Consider the following 13,689-nt stretch of genomic DNA (forward strand, 5'->3'; position numbering starts at 1 on the left):
TTCTCCGTGGCCGACGTGGGTAAGACATTTAAACGTGTTAACCCTCTTAAGGCTGCCGGACCAGACGGCATCCCTAGCCGCGTTCTCAGAGCATGCGCATACCAGCTGGCTGGTTTGCTTACGGACATATTCAATCACTCCCTATCCCAGTCTGCAGTCCCCACATGCCTCAAGATGGTCACCATTGTTCCTGTACCCAAGAAGGCCGCCTCAATATGTCAACAGACGATGCCATCGCCATAACACTGCACACTGCCCCATCCCATCTGGACAAGAGGAATACCTGCAGTATGTAAGAATGCTGTTCATTGACTATAGCTCAGCATTCAACACCATTGTACCCTCCGAGCTCATCATTAAGCTAGAGGCCCTGGGTCTCCACCCTCTAAGACCAGGCTGCAGCCAGTCAGCCAGCCCAGCCCAGCCAGTTCCCACTGCTGTACTGACAGATCAAATCCCCATGGGCAATGTGCCATTCAATCACAGCAAAGAGATTCTTCAGCAGATCAAGCTCTTCAAACATGTCAAAGTTCCAAGTTCAAGAAGAGGTATTTTAGTCTAACAATCCACTTAGGGGTTGGAGAATTGTCTGAAGTTCTGCTCAACAGATGCAGTCTTCAGCTCAGGCCTTTCTGTCAATCCGTCCACTCTTCCCAGCAGCCCTCCTCCAGTCTCGTCCTCTCTGTTCTGCAAGGCTGGCTGCTGATCTGCCAGCTGCTAGGGCAAACTCGGTATCTGAAAGGTAGAGAGGAGGTATTAACATCTGAATGAATATATAATATTTGCCATACTGTAATTTAATAACTGCATAATAGCCTGTAATGTTAAATAGTCGTTTTTCAAATACTAAATAGGTTAATTATATAGCTTTAGCCAACCATTGATTCATTTGGCCTAGGATAACAAACACCCACACTTTTGTTATGCATCCCATAATACGTGACACATAACCCTTACCTTTTTCTCCATATTGGCATGGCTCGTTTGCGGGGCTTGGTGGCTTGACTCCAATACTGCATCCAACCCAACAGTTTATGAGCTATCATTATACAGCAGGAAGATGAGTACATTGGGATCCATCAGAACAAACGGTAATGGGCTGCTGTGCAGTGGTGATGCCCAGGTTGACTAATAACCCGCAGTCCCCGTTATTATATCCGCTGGGTGGATAGGTTTAGGGTCATTAAATATTGTGTGGCTGAAGGGCAGGTGGGTGGGGGACATATTGAATAAAGATCAACAGTACCTTTAAAAATCCAGAAAGGTACAGTACCAGGCAAACATTTGGACACACCAACTCATTCAAGGGTTTTTCCTTATGTTTACTATTTTCTACATTCTAGAATAATAGTGAAAACATCAAAACTATGAAATAACACATAACCCAATAATCATGTACTGACCAAAAGCGTTAAACAAATAGATTTTAGATCTTAGATTCTTCAAAGTAGCCACCCTTTGCCTTGATGACATCTTTGCACACTCTTGGCATTCTCTCAACCAGCTTCACCTGGAATGCTTTTCTCTCAACCATCTTCACCTGGAATACAGTTGAAGTCGAAAGTTTACATACACTTAGGTTGGATTCATTAAAACTCGTTTTTCAACAACTACACAAATTTATTGTTAACAAACTATAGTTTTGGCAAGTCGGTTAGGACATCTACTTTGTGCATGACACAAGTAATTTTTCCAACAATTGTTTACAGACAGATTATTTCACTTATAATTCACTGTATCACAATTCCAGTGGGTCAGAAGTTTACATACACTAATTTGACTGTGCCTTTAAACAGCTTGGGAAATTAAAAAAATTTATGTCATGCTTTAGAAGCTTCTGATAGGCTAATTGACATCATTTGAGTCAATTGGAGGTGTACCTGTGGATGTATTTCAAGGCCTACCTTCAAACTCAGTGCCTCTTTGCTTGACATCAGGGGAAAAATCTAAATAAATCAGCCAAGACCTCAGAATTGTTTTTGTAGACCTCCACAAGTCTGGTTCATCCTTGAGAGCAATTTCCAAATGCCTGAAGGTACTGCGTTCATCTGTGCAAACAATAGTACGCATGTATAAACACCATGGGACCATGCAGCCGTCACACTGCTCGGGAAGGAGACGCGTTCTGTCTCCTAGAGATGAACGTACTTTGGTGCAAAAAGTGCAAATCAATCACAGAACAACAGCAAAGGACCTTGTGAAGATGCTGGAGGAAACAGGTACAAAATTATCTATATCCACAGTAAAACGAGTCCTATAAAATCGCCATTAAAAAGCCAGACTACGGTTTGCAACTGCACATGGGGACAAAGATCGTACTTTTTGGAGAAATGTCCTCTGTTCTGATGAAACAAAAATAGAACTGTTTGGCCATAATGACCATCGTTATGTTTGGAGGAAAAAGGGGAAGGCTTGCAAGCCGAAGAACACCATCCCAACCGTGAAGCATGGGGGTGGCAGCATCATGTTGTGGGGGTGGCAGCATCATGTTGTGGGGGTGCTTTGCTGCAGGAGGGACTGGTGCACTTCACGAAACAGATGGCATCATGAGGCAGGAAAAATATGTGGATACATTGAAGCAACATCTCAAGACATCAGCTTGGTCGCAAATGGGACTTCCAAATGGACAATGACCCCAAGCATACTTCCAAAGTTGTGGCAAAATGGCTTAAGGACAACAAAGTAAAGGTATTGGAGTGGCCATCACAAAGCCCTGTCCTCAATCCAATAGAAAATGTGTGGGCAGAACTGAAAAAGCATGTGCGAGCAAGGAGACCTATAAACCTGATTCAGTTACGAGGAATTGGCCAAAATTCACCCAACTTTTTGTGGGAAGCTTGTGGAAGGCTACCCAAAATGTTTGACCCAAGTTAAACAATGTAAAGGCAATGCTACCAAATACTAATTGAGTGTATGTAAACTTCTGACACACTGGAAATTTGATGAAAGAAATAAAAGCTGAAATAAACCATTCTCTCTACTATTATTCTGACATTTCACATTCTTAAAATTAAGTGATATTCCCAACATTTTACTAGGATTAAATATCAGGAATTGTGAAAAACTGAGTTTAAATGTATTTGGCTAAGGTGTATGTAAACTTCCGACTTCAACTGTGTATCCCACATATGCTGAGCACTTGTTGGCTGCTTTTACTTCACTCTGCGGTCCAAACCATCTCAATTGGGTTGAGGTCGGGTCATTGTAGAGGCCAGGCTATCTGATGCAACACTCCATCACTCTCCTTCTTGGTAAATAGCCCTTACAAAGCCTGGAGGTGTGTTGAGTCATTGTCCTGTTGAAAAACAAATGATATTCCCACTAAGCACAAACCAGATGGGATGGCATATTGCTGCAGAATTCTGTGGTAGCCATGATGGTTAAGTGTGCCCTCCTGCAGCCAGGGCAACCGAGTCTGCAGGTAGACCTGCAGCAGTATGGCCGCGTTGCTAAGGCGGCCAAGAGAGCAGACGGACCATATGTGGCTTTCATGACGGCATCAAAAAGTCTCGGGGGCATGCTGGCTTCAGTCGTGGGTTCCGCCCTATAATCTCCCGGTCTGGGAGGACCATGTCAGCAATCATGGTGTCCATAGTCGGGTACTCCCGGAGGCCGAGTGACTCTGCGCCCGCAACATAACTCCATGGTCCAGTCTCTGCTGGGTCGGAAGCGCCCCCTGGCAGAGACCCAGCTCTCCTGCAAGGCCTCACGGAACTCAGCAGAGATGGGGACAGATGGAGAGTCATCACTGTCCACCAGTTTGATTCCCAGTGCAGTGGCTACCCGAGTGAGTAGGCTCCTCATAGCCTCTCGAGCCGCTGGGGGCGATGAAGCCCCGCTGCCGGCTTCTGATGGCCTGTCAGCCTGGTAGCCCCGCTCACTGTGATGAACAGTGTCAGCATCATCCCCCAGGAACAGCCTATCACTGGTCAACAGGAAACAGCTGTCAGCGCCATCGAAGCTATCAACCTCCTGATGCAGGGCATGCACCCTCTTCAAGGTGGTCCCAGCGGTTCCGACTGCTGCCCCCGTCCAGGACTGGCAGCAGATGGGCTCTGCCTGTAGTGGCGCCGACCACGCTTCCTGGGAGGGGTATTGGGCCCAGTAGAGGGACTAACAGCTCACTGGTGCACCACTCGTGAGGGAGGGAGCTCGTCCCCAGCCTGAGCCCAAGCCTGGCTGACACACTTGCGCATGGCCTCCAATCACACCAGGTGCAGGCGTTCTGAGAACACCAGACAAAACAGGCATCCAGTAGGGCGATCCACCGCCCTCTCCATGTGGCGCAAACCCAGACAGTGCATACACGAAGTATGCGGATCCCCAGGGGGGAAGCCACCATCACACAAAGGGAAGCCATTAGCTCAGCCAAACTAACAAGGCCATGAAGCAAGGGTTCGACACCCTGGGAGAGCTTATGTCATGATCCGCTTGGAGGAATAGGAACCCGGTGAGGGATAAATTACCCAGTACCTCTGCAAAAATTGGGGAAGACCCCTGTGGGAAAAGCAGGCAGACAAAAAAAACAGCAACCAGGTAATGGATTTGATTGATTTGTTTTATGCGAAATGCAATACTACCTAGCCGGTTTAATATCCAAGCAGTAAAAACAGCACCATATGATGGAGTAACTCCGTTAAGGAACTCCAGTTCATGTCTCAACGTATTAGAAAGCCACGATACTCTTACACTCTGCAGGGGAAAGAACAAGAAAATAAACCTGCAGGGTAATTAGCAGAGAACCTGCGTCTTATAAATTGATATATTCTTTATACAGCTTATTAGCGTACACCTAATATGTTGATGATGCTTATTATGCATTAAGGTTGAACCAAAAGATTACATGTAACAAATATGAAATGAAACACGAAACAATTAAATATGTGAAATTGAATTAAACAATAATGTATGTTGATGCTAATATTATGTACAACAGTACAATAATTTCTATATGATAACAATAGCCTAATTGATATGCCATAAACTATTGCTTTTTTTTAACAGTTTCACCCAATTTATTCTAATTAACTTAATCATTATGACACATCCCTCACTACTGTGATTGATTGCACTAAATTGCACTGTAACTGAAATCTGGACACTAACTGTAGATCTATAATCTATCACATAGCCTTAACTTCTGCAGAATTAAGCATTTATTGCAATAAAATTATACACCAAATGTAGGCATAATTTGGGTTTGGGAACAAGTGGAGAAGTATGATTTATTTATTTCTGCATCTTGAGAGATTGCAATGCTCACCGTTATATACCATATGTAGAGGTGCTGTCTTCATCAAAAACGCATCATAAAAGCTGATAGTTCTATGCACGTTGGGTCGTGTATAATATCAGGGCGGTTGCGTGTGGATTCTTAGCAATTGCGGCGGGTGCAGGTGAAAAAAAGCTTATCCGCGCACCACATCTGTTAGGGTATTGGAAGAGGGCGGATGGCACGAGCCTGGAATTGAGGTTGTCCGAGCAGCGGGAGCCAGGATCGGTGTAAGCGCGTGGAATATTCTGTTTATTTTCAAGAGCAATTAAATAATTCGTTTTTATGGAATTGCATCCGAGTTTCATTCGAGGCCAGCTCCCTCCTAATTTGCGCCTTACAACCACCCACCTATATGGATGTGTGCGCTGTCATTAGGTAGCCTAACCGCCCATGCAATAGTCTGATCTAACTATAGACTATGGCTAGGCTACAGCCGAATTTATGCCACTACACCTGTCAATACAGTGTGTAACCCAACCATTTTTGTAGGAGTTGGTAGTCTGATCGAAAACAGGTTGTGTGATTGATGCCACCGAAGAGAAGAGGACAGGGGAGGATGTTGCCGTGGAGACGTAGGGGTTGCTAGGGACGACATTGTCATTCCCTTGTTCATCTTTTTTTCCCAAGTGAATTTCTCATTTGAGGGCAGGGCAACACCACCAGGGCAACACCACATGTACTCTTGACCAGGGAGCCAAGATAAATAACAGGATGCAATTTACTTAAATGATGATATATTATACTTATAATTAGCCTACAAATTGGTCTGACAGTTTAATATGAATATGCACCATTGATGTCACTTGTCACAATGTGTCATAAGCAAATTAATTTATATTTATTGTAAAACTAAACTGAAGCAATGTGGTGCATGGCATTTACTGTTTTAATGAATAATAGTCATCATCTCAAAACATACAATTTGGTACAATTTCAATAACATTTTGCTTGATAATACATGCTCTTCATTTTCCTCTTATAGTCTTCTTCTATTTGCCCCAGAACATTTGTACACTATTTGGAAGGCAATTTTAACAAGGCACCTATCACATTCTAATATAGGGCATGCAATCCCTCTCCCTGTCTCCCGTCTCTCTTGCTTGAAGTTTGACCAGCCGCACTCTATGACAAACAGCTACACAGCATGGCTCTCATATCAATAACCTATACATTTAATTCAGCACTGTAGCTAACCGATAGGATTTGACGTCAGACACGTTCTCCATTTCTTCTACACCCCAACTCTATTAGTAGGATTACCACAACAGAGCAGTGTCTTGTCTCTGAAGACAGAAGGGGCAATTTCCTGCTCTGGCAGTTAGAAATGTATACAGTGAGCCATCTCACCTCTTGCTCCTTTGACCTCCAACTATCCGGACTGTCCACCTAGAGAAGGCCCATACTTCAGGACTCAGTCAGCCGAATCTGCAGCTGCTCCATTGATTGCAATGGTACATGGATGAGTGTATGTGTGTGTGGGGTTTGTGAACGTGTTCAGTGGATGTTATAGACACTTCACTCACAGTTAGGAAGTCAATGCTATCCTGATATCGAGGTGTGTGTGTGTCAGGTGCAAGACAACACAAACAGTTATTCTGCTGTGATATCGCCTAAATTTCACAAAGCCACCACTAGGCTGCAGACTCTCCCCTTCAACACCATCTCCTCCCTCACTAATTCTGTGGAGTCCTGCAGACACACAAAGGCAGATATTCATAGGTTATTCACAGAGCAGCATAGCTGAGAATAAATAAGTGAATAGAAGTTCATTAATTCAGAGTGTACTTACAGGGACGTAGTCTTCGTTAGTGAAAACCTACGCTATTGGTTGTACCGGGACTGGAAGCACGGTCGCTCTGCTGAAAATTGACAAAAGGAGAATGATAAGAAAACTACAAATATTAGAATCACCTTCTTGAACTGTCTCTTGAACTGTTCTTGAAAGCGATGAAAACCTCCCAGAAACAACCAAGAAATAGTGGAACCATAATACTCACTGTGAGGCGTAGGTCATATGTGTCGTTACCGAAACCTCGGTCCACAGCCCAGCCAGTCATTGCCTTTGTTTTGTCCTGGATGTGCAGGTAGTAGTACAGCAATGCTCCCAGAGAGGCCAGCAGCAGCACTACCATGATGATGGAAGCTGCAATATCCCTTGTGTTGTCTCACAGTACGGACATTGCAATTTATTGCCCTGGCCACATCTGCAGTCCTTATTGCAGCATGCCTAAGGCACGTTCACGCAGATGAGCAGGGACCCGTGGCATCTTTCTTTTGGTGTTTTTCAGAGTCAGTAGAAAGGCCTCTTTAGTGTCCTAAGTTTTCATAACTGTGACCTTAATTACCTACCGTCTGTAAGCTGTTAGTGTCTTAACGACCGTTCCACAGGTGCATGTTCATTAATTGTTTATGGTTCATTGAGCAAGCATGGGAAACTGTGTTTAAACCCTTTACAATGAAGATCTGTGAAGTTATTTGGATTTTTACAAATTATATTTGAAAGACAGGGTCCTGAAAAAGGGATGTTTCTTTTTTTGCTGAGTTTAGTAGACATATCTAGGAAAACCAAAGTTCCAAAGGCTGGGCCTAATATAGTGTATAAGATGTCATACAATACGTTTTGTAGTGATTCCTATGTTGATGATGTAAAAAATATTTGCTGGTCTGTGGTGTGTACCAGACGCTGCGCTTGACACATTTATGAAATTCCAGTTACTAGTAAGCATTCACCATTAACAAAATGACCGTAAAAACTGTTAAATCCCCAGAGATTGACGGGCAATTACATGGTGGAGATGGATGAGGCAAAAGAAATGGTAAATAAGTCTGGCTGCACAACCGAATGACAAACGTACTGCAAATGGAGAAATCCTGTGACTAAACTGAATAAAAAGAAGAAACTCTACTATGAATCAAATATGAATTATATAAAGAAGATTGATAGTAAAAAGCTTTGGAGCACCTTATGACATTTTGGGCAAAAAGGCAAACTCAGCTCCATTCATTGAATTAGATGGCTCATTCAATCACAAAAAGGACTGATATTTGCAATAACTTTAAGGATTTTTTCATTGGCAAGATAAGCAAACATAGGCATGACTTGACAGCAACAAACACCGATACTACATATCCACGTATAACTGATCGGAAGGATAAACACTCCAAACAGCCTACCCGACCACTCAGATGTGTACGCATGGTCCTAAAGCAGACTGTTGCCTCGTTTTATATCACATTCCAATGATAAAACTGGGGGGAGACAAAAATGCAATTTCAGAAAGTGAAAGTTGCACTTTCACTTTCTGGGAGTTCCTTACTAATCAGTAACCTTAATATATCAATTAAGTACAAGGGAGGAGCAAAAACCCGCAGACACTCAGCCCTCCGAGGAATGAGTTTGACACGTGGTGTAGATGAAGGGGAGGAGACTGGATTTTTAAGCCTTGAGACAATTGAGACATGAATTGTGCATTTGTGCCATTCAGAGGGACATGGAGCCAACTTGACCACTTTGGGAAGAAGCATTGGAGTCAACATGGGCCAGCATCCCTGTGGAATGCTTTTGACACCTTGTAAAGGTCCATGCCTCAACAAATTGAGGTTGTTCTGAGGGCAGAAGATGGAGGTGCAACTCAATATTAGTAAGGTGTTCCTAATGCTTTGTACACTCAGTGTATGTCATAAACCCAGAGTACTCACCACACTTGGCCTCGTCATCTTTATCTGCACAGTCTTCATGAAAGTCACAGATATTACTGGTATCGTTAGTGCAATGATGCCCAGGAGGTTAGGGGAAATTTGGATGAAAGATGGGAAGGGGACAGAGTAACGGTAAATAGATACAGTATACATGTTACAGTACCCCCTGTATATAACCTCCTATTGTTATGTAAATGTATGTGTTACTTTATATATATAAATATATATATATATATATATATATATATATTTTTTTTTACTTTAGTTTATTTAGTAAATATTTTATTGACTATTTCTTGAACTGAATTGTTGGTTAAGGGCTTGTACAGTAAGAAAGCATTTCTCTGTAAGTTCTACACCTGTTGTATTCGGTGCATGTGACAAATACAATTTGATTTGATGCTTTGATTCCCCGCCCGTGTTGGTAGCCTACTCTATTTCAATGAGACCACACATACTAGGAGCACTTGAACTCTCACGCCCAACTAGGAGAGGTAGTCTACAGAAGTTGAAGCAGCTAATTCTGTGTGTGAATAATGCAAAAAAACATGTTATTTTAATACAATAGGTCGGCTAACGCATCTAAAGCAGGAAGAGGACCGTTTCTAAATAGTCCGTGGGACAACAAAAATATTTTCTTCCCAAAGTCCTCTGTCTGACCGCCCGCAGAATGAAAAATGCCAACCCTGCTGCAATGATCTGTGTCGGCACCTGCAGGTTCTGCACTCTTGTGCACAGTCAGTACACAACACTATGCTCATCATGTCTTAGCAGGATCATATGGTGACAGGGGTCCCAGCAGGGTCAGACAGCCAGGGAAGACCAGCTCAGGTGAATTTTGCAGTATATTAACAATATCAGATATTGATATAAAGTTCAGAATCTTAAGTATAAAGCTACAGTCTGGGATCTGGGAATAATGGTCGTTGTAATAATTGAACCATTGATTCTATTCTTGGATAATTGTCAACGGAATTTCATAATTCCTATATGTGTTCATTAATTAAAATCACTCAGTCTATTTATAAGGATTTGTAAGATTCTTATTTGCATAAAATAGACAGAGACCAGTCTTATCAAAATTAGATAATAGTATTTATTCTCAGAGCACGCTGCCATGGAACCACAAACAACAGTTTATATACAAAATATGACGTCATTGATTATAGAATGAATCTCCTCCTCTCGACCAAGACAAAGCAGGTTCAAAAGTGAATTCCAACTCACCAGGGCACACACGACACACAAGATAACTGGATTAACTCCTGAAGTTTCACCATAATTTATTACCACTTTAGCAGACAGTTCCAGATACGGAAAACCTGGAGAGGCTCTCGCTGTCTTATTTGATTGCCACAGAGTTATAGTTGAGTCGGTTCAAATATAGGTTAATGATCCTTTTTGCTTACTTAAAACCCACAACCCATTCCTCCCCAACCGAGTTGGAATGGTGTTTATTATGTTTAATTACTCCTTGTTCATGCTACATAATCCCTTCCATATGAACTAACTTTATTAATCAGGTATAATAAAACAGGGTAGTGTTTAATTAGTTATAGTTCTATTTAAATGTAGATATTGTTTAGTCATTATTCATAAAATTCCTATCAATAATATAATGTATAAATGTAAACCAAGGTCATTCTTTGCCATGCCCCATCTTAGGAGGATGAGATGGTGACAGGAGTCTCAGCAGGATCAGGCAGGCAGGGAATTTTTGCAGGTACAACACTTTATTCCTCTCTCTGTGCAGGACTGGACCAGCCAGATGCTATTTTAAGGCAGTCTGACAAACCTCCAAAGTTGATTTCCAAACTGTATCAAGGGTTAAGAGGCTTTTCCCAATGACACAAAACATGTAAAACAAAAAATGTGAGGAAGACCTGGTAGAAGCTATTGATAATGATGAATGGATACAGATATGTTTGAATGCCCAGTCATGTTCATATCATCTCAGACATGAGATTATGGAAAGTTATGGAAAGTATTCAGATCCCTTGACTTTCCCACATTTTGTTACATTACAGCCTTCTTCTAAAATGGATTAAACAACATTTTTCCTCATCAATCTATAAACAATACCCAATAATAACAATTTATTAAAAATAAAAAACAGAAATTTACATACATAAGTATTCAGACCCTTTGCTATGAGACTCTAAATTGAGCTCAGGTGGATCCTGTTTCCATTGATCATACTTAAGATGTTTCTACAACTTGATTGGAGTCCACCTGTGGTAAATTCTATTGTTTGGACATGATTTGGGAAGGTACATACATATTGATATAAGATCCCACAGTAGACAGTGCATGTCAGAGCAAAAACCAAGCCATGAGGTTGAAGGAATTGTCCGTAGAGCGCTGAGACAGGATTTCCTCAAGGAACAGATCTGGGGAAGGGTACCAAACAATTCCTGCAGCATTGAAGGTCCCCAAGAACACAGTGGCCTCCATCATTCTTAAATGGAAGAAGATTGGAACCACCAAGACTCTTCCTAGAGCTGTCCGCCCGGCCAAACTGAGCAATCGGGGGAGAATGGCCTTGGTCAGGGAGGTGACCAAGAACTATAGGTGACCAAGAGTCTATAGCCATGTCTCCACGGCAACCCTCAGTGCGTTGGGAGTGGATCTGGAAAGAGGTGGGGATGCGACCTAGGAAGAGGTGGCCTCCAGCCACGCACGCTGATGCTCTCAGGATGCCAACACCACCACCTGATGGGTGCCCTACCTATGCGCAGAGGCCTACAGTGGGGCAGGCTGCAGCCCTGTGAAGCCTAATGATAAATCTAACCTTTGTTATTTGGTTATCTAAAACGTTATATTGTACTGGGGGAGGGGCACAGTGTGGCACACTTGCTAACCCTTGACAGTAAAGCTGTTGTTTGTATAAGGTAGTCGGACAAGGGCAGTAAGATCAGAAAACCAAGCATTTTTTATTGATTCAATGTACTGTATGATTTGATACCTGGGTCCCATTCGGCAGGATGGAGAGGACTGTTTCATCATGGGAGACACCTTTACAGCATTGCTGGGAGAGTCTGCCTTCACTTTAGTCACTACCATGAACCAACCTGACGTGTTCCTACGCATGAGCTTAGCTAGTCAACATCGTAAATGTAAACGCCTGGAGTTTGTTAAACGGCATTGGCACTTGGATTGGAACTGGTGCTTTGGTCAGATGACATGAACATGGAGTTCTGATTGCCGCTTTGATTACTTATGACTGGCCAACAACAACAAGCTAAATGCGCCACTCTCGTGAAAAGCAAGAGCACTAGCATAAATTATAAAAATGCCTCTCTCTCGCTCTACTGCGGCAGTTGTGTTTGTATCTGTACGGGTCCTTCTGGACAAGTCAGTTAAAATGACACATACCAGAGACCCGTGCAAATCATATCAGACTCATGAAATTATTTAGGGCGTTTTCACATATGAAATTCGATACCCTGGTTTAAGTTTCCTGTAGAGTTTGTGAGAATTCTACAGAATACATTTTGTTTTCACAAGATCTGAAAATAACATTTTCAGGGTGTGATTAGCAAGACACACAGTCTACATGACATTAGCAAGCTAGCTTGTTTACAACGAGCAAAAAAGTTCTACGTGACTCGGGCTGCCGCATCACAATACCTGGTACTCTGGTCTTGGACCCATTACCCACTCACGCAGGTACAAGATTTGTTTCAGCCAGGGTCAATTTGCATTTCTCACATGCTTTATAGTGCGGATCAGGGTACCAAATGCCCCAGGATCCAGGTCATAAGGGGATATGTGAAAGCGCCCTTAGAATTTTGGATCCGGACCCACTCAGGTCCCGGATCAAGTCTCGGGTATTTGGATACAGGTCCCAGAAGACTTCTAGTGTCAATAATTTTAATGCCTATCTTTTTGAGAAAAAAATATAGGATTTGTTAAACATTTATTTCTCTGAGCAATTGTATTAGTATAAAATGTAAGCATTTTCCTACTTTTTTTTAGCATACAATATACCTCAGTATTTTAATTATTTATTTTACACTGTCATTTTTGCTCATCTTTATTAAGGGTGTATATTTTAGGTCCTTGATTGAGTGTAGACTTGCCATATTTTGTATATTTTTTTATATACACATACTAGAGGTTGACCGATTAATCATTGCCGATTTCAAGTTGTCATAACAATCAGTAATCAGCCTTTTGGACACCGATTACATTGCAATCCATGAAGAGACTGAGTGGCAGGCTGATCACCTGTTACGCGAGTGCAGCATCAAAAGGACACTGTGGCTGCAAGGAGCCAAGGTAAGTTGCTAGCTAGCATTAAACTTATCTTATAAAAAACAATCAATCTTCACATAATCACTAGTTAACTACACATGGTTGATGATATTAGTAGGTTAGCTAGCTTGTTCTGCGTTGTATATAATCAATGCGGTGCCTTTGAATTTATCATCGAATCACAGCCTACTTCAACTTGATTTAAGAAAAGCGCATTCGTGAAAAAAGCAAAATCGTTGCAATAATGTACCTAACCATAAACATCAATGCCTTTCTTAAAATCAATACACAAGTATATATTTTTAAACCTACATATGTAGTTAAAATAAATTAATGTTAGCAAGCAATATTAACTAGGGAAATTGTGTCACTTCTCTTGCGTTCAGTGCAAGCAGAGTCAGGGTATATGCAGTTTGGGCCGCCTGGCTCGTTGCGAACTGTTGAAAGGCCATTTATTC

This window comes from Oncorhynchus mykiss, chromosome 5, assembly GCF_013265735.2.
Source record: "Oncorhynchus mykiss isolate Arlee chromosome 5, USDA_OmykA_1.1, whole genome shotgun sequence".
In the NCBI taxonomy this organism is placed as follows: domain Eukaryota; kingdom Metazoa; phylum Chordata; class Actinopteri; order Salmoniformes; family Salmonidae; genus Oncorhynchus; species Oncorhynchus mykiss.